At 42.3% G+C, this 8659-nt stretch overlaps 1 protein-coding gene across 3 annotated transcripts in view; it reads right to left on the reverse strand.

Moving 5' to 3' along the window:
• Positions 1-3975, reverse strand: part of MAK (male germ cell associated kinase) — a 42675-nt gene extending 38700 nt beyond the window's left edge. For 2 of the 3 annotated variants that reach the window (XM_032462486.1, XM_006181088.2), the window contains exon 1: positions 3826-3975. The gene's annotated coding sequence lies outside the window, so the exon portion shown is untranslated. The other variant, XM_032462487.1, reaches the window with a different exon arrangement.
• Between the last annotated feature and the right edge of the window lie 4684 nt (positions 3976-8659).

Below are 8659 nucleotides of genomic sequence, written 5' to 3' on the forward strand. Positions count from 1 at the left end.
CACTATACACAGACACAGATTCTAAATATTAAGACATTAATATAGAGAAAGGCAACACCTTTTCTGACCAAAACATGTATTTACTTTAAAATTTGTTTCCATTATCTGGATAAGGAAATCTTTTGGGGTTTGTTTTGTATTATGTGTGATAAGCAAAACATGGACTAAAGTGTATTTCTTCTGATCATTTAGAGTTTTATTAAATCAGTCTTTTGCAGTTTATATCAGCATGTCAGATGGCCTGGCATTCTTTTCTAGCTTCCCTATTTAAGGTGACATAAACATCTCTTTTAAGGAAATGGGCGCTCTAGAGGTTTACTGATTCTTTCTCGTTAAGTCACAATACAGAGGATATATTTGTCCAAAAGGCTGCAATGTTCCTCATATCAGTAAAACTAATAAAAACACAGAAGGATTAAATGATCTGTGGTCAGAGAATCAGTGATGGAGTCAGTCTAATACTTGAATCAGCCTAAAGCTGTTTGTTTTTTTCAGTGTGGTCCCCAACTTTTAAATAACCCATTCTTGCCAGCTTTTATGTCATTGATGCACCTCTCTTTGCCCCAAAACTGTAGAATCTACTCCACCATGGAAGCTGCCCACACATCATCATCCCCTAAAAATCCCTAATTCCTAACTCAGCTCCTGGCCCTAAACCACCAAGATGCTATAAACAAGCTGGGAAGTGCAGACGGTACCTCCCACCTTGACTACACCAGGGGCTACAGCTGGCTCATCCTGATACCTGGAAGGACATTGTGAAAAATAAGCCAGAAAGAATGAAGGAAAGACTGTGAGTGAGTAGGAGAGAAGGGACCTGGAGTTCCTTAAGAAAATTACTACTTTTACTCTATCCCAAAATTATTTAAGAAATTTAATGGGATAACAGTATCTTTTCTTTGCGAACCGGCTGCATATGCAACAAATTATTTTCATGTTAACACCTAACTGAGAACAAGCATTGAGGGTCTGAGAGGTAGACAGTCATGTAGGCACTTCTGGAAAAGGACATATTGCTTGAGAAAGGAGTGGAGGAGGGAGCTGCCCAGGCAGGGAGAGAAGTTCACAGGTAAGAGGTGCCAGAAACAGTACCGAAGTTTAACCTTGCAGTGGCTTAACAACCCGCCAAAGTGGAATTCATTGCCTCTTTCTCTTCCCCTGTTGAGACCATCAACCACCACCATCACCAGTACTGTCAGCACAACAGGTCAGTCAGTAGGGGATGCCCTCTGCACTGGCCTGGAAGCACAACCATTTTTGGAGAGGATACTCTAGAAACTTCACCCCAAGCCTAACCAACCAACCTCCAAACAAACGCTGGAAACACAAAGTGTTTGCTTCGAGTGAGGGTGGCTATGGCATGGGATACTTACATTCAGGGAAGAATAAACAAACAAGGGATACAGCCATTTCCCAGCTTCTTTTGTTTGAGGGGCAGAGTGGTGATGATTATGAATATAACATAGATCTTTAAAAAGCTCTGATTCGTGGCTCTGAGAGACTCGGGCCAGTTTAAGCCCTGCCTAACCTTTAAGTAAAACAGGCATACATACCATGTTCCCAAACAAAACTTTAGGAAGGCCTCTTTTGAGTCATATTCATTACAGAAGGCCCTGCAGAGTGAGCTGACCATCTCAGCTGTCTCCTTACCCCCCTGAAAATATAAGGATAACAGCCTAATGTAAAGAGGAGTAGATATAAGAGTAAAGGTGGTGTTTTTTAAATCATCATTCCCATGTACCTGCTCACTGATAGCACATACACACTTACTATCAGTGCAGCACAGCAAGGTCCTCAATGGATTACTAGCCAAAGAGCAGTATCTGTAACTTAAAAGACAGGCTGCTATGGGTCCCCAGTTCACACCCAAGACTATTTCTCTATAAGTTACATATATTCTTCTCTGTTGACCTATGGAAAGCTAACTCTGCAAAAGAGGGATGTGTTAACATGATTTCTTACACACATGAATATTTCCATATGTGTATTTCCATATTGTGCAACAAGGCAAAACAAGTCAATGTAATATAACTATGATCTTCAATTAATTTAAAAGAACTGTTACGAACTTGGAATTTTCTACAGTCAAGCTACAATACTTACTGACTTTCTTATAAGTTAAACAAACCTTATTTTCTGCTTTAAAGAAAAAGACGTTTATTTAGAGGCTCAGTTATAGACCAACATTAGATAAATATTATTTCTCTTCCATTTTTGTTGTCTTATTTTTATCTAAGTGCACAATTACTGTAAACTTGAGCTTTCTTCTCAACAGCTTCTGCCAGCTAATAAGGGATTTAGACAGGATTAAAGAAGATTAACACAGAGGGCAAATGGAGGGTAAAATTTGGGTCTGCCAATCACTGAGCAGGTGAGTTTGGATGTCTTCAACTTGTCTTTGTAGAATCAGCTGTACTGTTACCACAAGGCTGGCATTAACGTTTGTTGTTTTTTTTTTTTTCCCCAAAAAAGTAACACCTTAAAAATAACTAAATTGTTTAAAAAGCAAAACAAAACGATTTCAAACTAACCAAGTCATATAGAAATTTTAAAAGGAGCTTTTACAATGGGAAAACAAAGATTCAGTGTTGAAAAATAAAAGCTTTGTGCTGATATTCACAAATTGTTTAAAAACAAAATAATACGCCAAGGAAGAGATCAAACATCCTGCCCAAGGCCAGCTTTGCATAAGCATGAGGTGGCTGCCTTCAGGGGGAGTTTCTCTCTTCCTCAGCACGCAGGGTGAACTGGGGGTTCGGGGTGGGGGGTAAAGGCCAAAAGACTGTAAAGTAACTTTTGCCTCCACCGCTATTTCTACTCAAGGGGTTGTTTTTCTGATTAAAATAACTGGTAACTTTGACGCTCTGAGAATTCCATTATCATTAGAACAAATGCCTGCTCGTTTTAAAAGATTATCTAAACACAATTACATAAATTTATTTCCTTTTAGAATTGAGGTTAACCACTAAAAACCAGTTTTATTGCCCCCCTGCCCCCCAACTCCAACCCTGTCTTTAAATTAACCAAGTCTCTGTCTTATTTGCAGAAAGAAACAGTTTTTGTTACCAGACATTGATCTTTTTTCTCAAACCAGAGCCCTTCAAAGGCTCTTGAGGCCGATGTCCTGCTGGTTTGCGGGAACCGGTCGCCACCAGCAGGCGACCCCCTGAGCCCCCACGGCTGGCTCGACTGGGAGCTCCCTCTAGGTCCATCCAGTGCCGGGACTCCGCTTTTACCGGGGAGTCACTTGGGGTGCACGAATGAGCACTGAATTTGGACCCAGTTTCTCTTTCTTCTCTTTTACTTTGTAACAGTTCTGAACTCAGTTCCGCTGCCTTCCCGAGACCCGATCCCGCCCCTCACTCCTGAAAGTAGTGTCCCCTCCAGCCCAAGCACTAAAGGGAGCCGGGGAGGGGAGGGAGGGAGTTGGGGCACCCTGGCGGAGAGGTTCGGGGGTGCTGGCCCCTCAGACTGGCCGTCATCCTCCAACCCGGCACTGACCCCGGCGGTGTAGGAGCGCAGGAAAGTGGTCAAGGGAGCCTGGGAGAGCACCCACGCAGCAGGCGCAGGCTGATCCCTTCCCGCCCGCCGTCCCTCCGGTTTCCTCTCCTTCCCTCCCCACTTCTCCCCTCCCCGAGTCCTCCTCCCTCCAGTCCCTCCCCTACCAGTGTCCAGGCCCCTTCTCTCGGTGGAGGTTGGCCCTGGTAGGACAGGGCGCCGAGGGGACATGCCGGGCCGCCTCGCAGGACAGGTTCAGGCTGGGTAGGACGGAGGGTGGCGGCCCCGCAGCCCTCTCGGGATTACCTGCCCGCGCCGGCCGCTTACCTCGTTCGCTCCCTTGTGAAGCTGGGGCGTCTGTGTGTTTCGTCTCCTAGGAAACGGCGGGGGTGCGCCAGCTGCTGCGCAGCCTCCCGCTTACACCCCGCCCACAGGGGCGTGGTCGATCCGGGAAAGCCCCGCCCGTGCGCACACGTCCCGCCTCCCTAGGGGCGGGGCTTCCGGGAACATCTGGATGTATATTCAACTTCCAGTACCCTCTGCCATTTAATTTGGGGCTAGGGAGAGTCCTGATTACCTTTTCAGTTTTTATAGGAAGTTGGTTTGCTTGCCCTTTATTTTGTTTTCGTTTGTTCCGTTTCATTTACAAAGTCTTGATTCATTGAATCTGGTCCCTAAGACTTGTGAAGACCAAGAGGAAGGCAACGTTTGCCTCGAAGTACTTGTATTTGCTTATATATGTACTACCTGAGGGAAGAGCACTCTGGATTGCAGTTCCTTATACTGGTCAACTCTTCAGATATGTTATCTCCTGGGTCACGCTTCTAAATTTGTTTTCACTTCTCCGTTCAAGGAACTTACTCAGTACCAGTCACAGTGTTAGAGCGTGGTAATCCCAAGATAAATAACTGGATGTGTGAATAAGTGAGGACATGGTAACTAGCCTAGAGTTGTGAGAAAAGGGTACCCTTGTGTCACTGCAAAACAAACAAAAAACTCAGTTGGCTAGCAAAAATCCGAAGCATGAGAGATGGGGCAGTGATGTATCCATTGGTAATTATCTATTAGGTGTCAAGCTCTGAACTTGGCACCAAGAATGACACCAAGGTAGCAGGACAGACATGTTCATGGCCCTCTCACAGTTTAAAGTGAAATTGCAGGCGAAGTGAGAAGCATAAGTTAGATCATGGAGAGTTTATATGCCCCTTGTGAAGACTAAGCCTTCGTAATCTACCTATGAAGGTAGATTTCAGCAGTGAGTCTAGAGGCAAAAGAAAGAAAAAAAGGCTATGTCAATTTATCAGGAAGGAATGATGAGGATCCAACCATAACAGTGATGATGGAAATAGGAGAGAAAGGGACAGATTCAAGGGCTATTTAGGTTAATATTGACAGGACCATGTGGCTTAGATGAGTGGTGAATAGTGGTGTCCAAACTTAAGCTGAGAAATATTGGAAAAAGCAGATTTGGAGATGGTGTGTGGGAGAAATAATAAACCCACTTTTGGAAATTTTAAGTTTGAGCAAAATTGAAATGGAGCTTATAAGAAGGCAAGACTGGAGATGGATGGGTAGTGAACAGGTTTGAGAAATTGAAAATAGTGAGTGTAGAATACTCTTAAAGTTTTGCTGTGAAAAAAGGGAAAGAAGATGAATTGGTCGTTAGAAAGGAGAAAGAGGCTTTTTTTCAAAAAGGAAAGGATTTGAGGACATTTATAAGGTTGAGGGACATGAATGGTAGTGAGAGAGAATGGACGTTTAAGAGAAGGAAGGATAATCGAGCAAGATCCTGGGATTGGGGATGGGGCTGTGGAGATGTACTGGGGCTGGAGGAGGAATTAGCCCTTGACAAGGGGGAAATAACTCTCCTCTAAAGTAAGTCTGGAGGCGACCTGGCAGACATTATGGCCTTGGTTGTGTTTGCGTTTGATCAGTTCAGACTGGTGCAGTTTATGCAGCTGCATTTCCTACTGAAGCATTGTCATTGTCATTTCCTCCCTATTTATTTATTTATTTATTTATTTATTTATTTATTATTATTATTTTTTTTGGGGGGGGTGTTATTTTTTCAAGTAGTGAAAGGGAAAAGAAAGTCACCCACCCTCAGTCTAGTTCTCTAACCAGCCCTCATTGAGCACCTACTATGTGCCTGCACTGTTCTTTGTACTGGGAGTACAACAGTGAACAAGACTCTCAGAAGCCAGTTCTCAAAGTCCTGTCTGAGGACCCTTTAGGCAAGACCTGAGGGACAGAAGGAGGCAGGCACATGAAGGCCAGGGAGTGGGTACCACAGAGGAAAGAGCAGGAAGGGCATCTGTTGGTGGGGGAGAATGTATGGGATGGGGTTGGAAGGGGAGGCAAGACCCATTATCACACAGGGCCTCCTAGGAGAGAACTTACTTTCTCCTCTAATCTCAGCTTGAGACATTTCTGGTTGTTTAACTTGTCCTTTTATTGAATGGCCTCATGTTACTGTGTAGTTTCTGACCCTTACACTGAATTCTACCCTGTTTGATCTGCAGTGGACCTCTTGTTTTGCCTGTTCAGTATATACTCCTCCTTGTCAGGTATTCCCCCCTGTTTTCCTTTGGCGGGGGACACCTCTGATCCATTTGTCTCTGTGATTCAGCTTCAGGGACCAACATGTAAGCCACTCAGTCTCAGTGACTGACTTGCAGAGATGGGCACATGATTCTAAGATCCCAGGGAAAAGGTCTTCCTTTTCTGTTAGGGATACTTGTCAATAAAATGAGGGCATGGAGCCGCTGGCCACCATTTTTGCTGCTCATCTTTGCTGGGATTGAACGCGGAGGAGTGCAGAGCTGACAGGAATGAGATCGTTCCCAGATGACAGATCTTGAGCACCTACACTGAGCCATGCCTGAATTTATTCCTGGCCTTTTCAACTGCAAGAGCCAGAAAATTCCTCTTTTTTGTTTACAGTCATTTGCTTTTCATTTCCACTCACAACTGAAAGCGCCTCTGACTTACACAAGACCATAGAGAAGACTGACTTCTTCTCTTACATGTTAACCCTTCCGGCATTTGAAGTTAGCTGTCCCATCCCTCCATGCCTCCCCCAGGGACCCCAGAATTGCAGGGTGAGCAGTCATCTAATCACTCCAGCCCCCAGTGAACTCCTCCCTCAGTCTCAAAGCCAAGTGTATGATCCTGACATTCGGTTAATGACTTGAGGGATCAGAACATTCCTGGTTCAATACATTTTTGACTATGCCATCCTCTTTTCATTTTTTTCTCAACTCCCAACTCTGATCTAGCTAGCATCAAATGATGTGTTTAGGGGTTATCCCCCCTCCTTAGGGTTTCAATTAAATTGTTTTCTAAAGGGATGTATGAATGTAAAGAACTATAAGAGATCATGATCAAATTTTAACCCTAAACTCAAAACTAGTTTCACATGGTTGTAATTTTAAAAACGGACACTTCTTGCTTTATTTTTCTTCATAGCACAAATCACCTTGTAATGTACTATGTAATCAATTATTCTTTTTGTTTATTGTTTGCTTTCCCCTTCATCCCCACTAAATTATAATCTTCACAGGGCAGGGATTTCATGTGATTTGTTCATTGTTGTTCTCATAAAAGTAGAAGAGTACCTGACACATAGTGGGCATTCAATAAACATTCGTTGAATGAATGAATGATACAGATTCTGCCCTTTAGAACGGGAATTTGCATTTTGCTAGAACGATATACAGTCCAATAGAGTCTACGACTTTCAGGTTTGATTCACTTTCATTTTTATAAAGACATTCCTAACAAATTTCTTCTTGGATTTGCTTTTCTGAGCAACTGCTTTGCATTAGAAGCATTTAATTTTTTTAATTTATAATATTTATTTTCACTTTTTCAAATAAAAGTCAGTTGGAAAAAAGTGGAAGACACAGGCAAGTTGAAAAAGAGAAAACAAATATTATTTTATATTATTATCTGTTTACTATTTCATATTTTGCTGAATTTTTTTCCATTTTATTTTGTTTTAATTTGCTATAAAATAAAAGCTGACATCACTGAAGAAGCCAGTTCCAGAGACAGTTTCCACTCTAAACCAAGGAAACCACTTCATATTATCATGTAAAGAGATTTTCCACTTAAGCAAGAATATGTGTGGATGAGTTGCTTTTTGACGTGTTCACAGCTTGTAGCTTTTCTCCAGATGAAGGATGTCTGAGCCACTCAGTGCCACACAACAGCATCTTGGCTAAGTGCCATCCCAGGACTGGGACCCTCTTCACTGACCTCAAAGACGTCCCAGAAGCTGCAGGCATAAGCCAGGGAGGGCTCATATCTGGGAGATCAAAAGACATTGAACCCAAAACACTCGATAGGAATTTCAGGGACAAAACATCCCTGTGGATGACTTTGACTGCCTTGAAGGGCCACAGGGCACGGTTTGGAACCTGAGATCTGGCCTGTCTGTCAAGAAGCAGCTACTTCACTGTGTTATGTTTACGCAAACTCTCCAGTTCACTACGTACCTTTCACAAATAAGTCCAGAGAGTCTGCCCTGCTTCGGAGGAAGTCATAAATTATATCACCTCAAGTGTGTTTGCTTCTGTCAGGTGAATTTGTGGAACTGATTTTTATCAATATGTTTCTAGGTCCAGCAACTTTGTTTATATGTTTTATTCACTGACTTAGAAGATTCTACTGTAATATGATATCTCATCAAGTTCCTGCCCAAAATGAAGTTCAAAAGCTCTGAAATAAACATTTTAAAATACTGGAGAGACATTATAAAGACAAGTGACCATGGAAATTCTAATTTTCATTCCCAGCTCTTTTCATTTCTTAAAATTCATATTTCTTGATTTGGGTCACAATGGGACATTTGGTGGAGGTTTTGTTTTAAAAAAAAAACAAACCTCAGGAAATCAATTCAGCTTTTTAAAGCACAGGAGGTAAATGTAAGCTTCACATTTTAAAACACCACTCAAGTCTTCGATAAGTATAATTTTTAATCAGTTTCATACAGAAATATTTTAAATAGAAAGGAGTTTGTTCTCTTAAGTTTACTAGTTATAAATAAAAAATTAGTCCACTTCACTAGATATTTTAACAACAATGCATGCTCATTTTTTAAAATTGAGGTATAGTCAGTGTGAGTGTGCAGGAGAAAGAAAAGAGGAAATGATATCAA

This window comes from Camelus ferus, chromosome 20 (genome assembly GCF_009834535.1).
Source record: "Camelus ferus isolate YT-003-E chromosome 20, BCGSAC_Cfer_1.0, whole genome shotgun sequence".
Classification (NCBI taxonomy): domain Eukaryota; kingdom Metazoa; phylum Chordata; class Mammalia; order Artiodactyla; family Camelidae; genus Camelus; species Camelus ferus.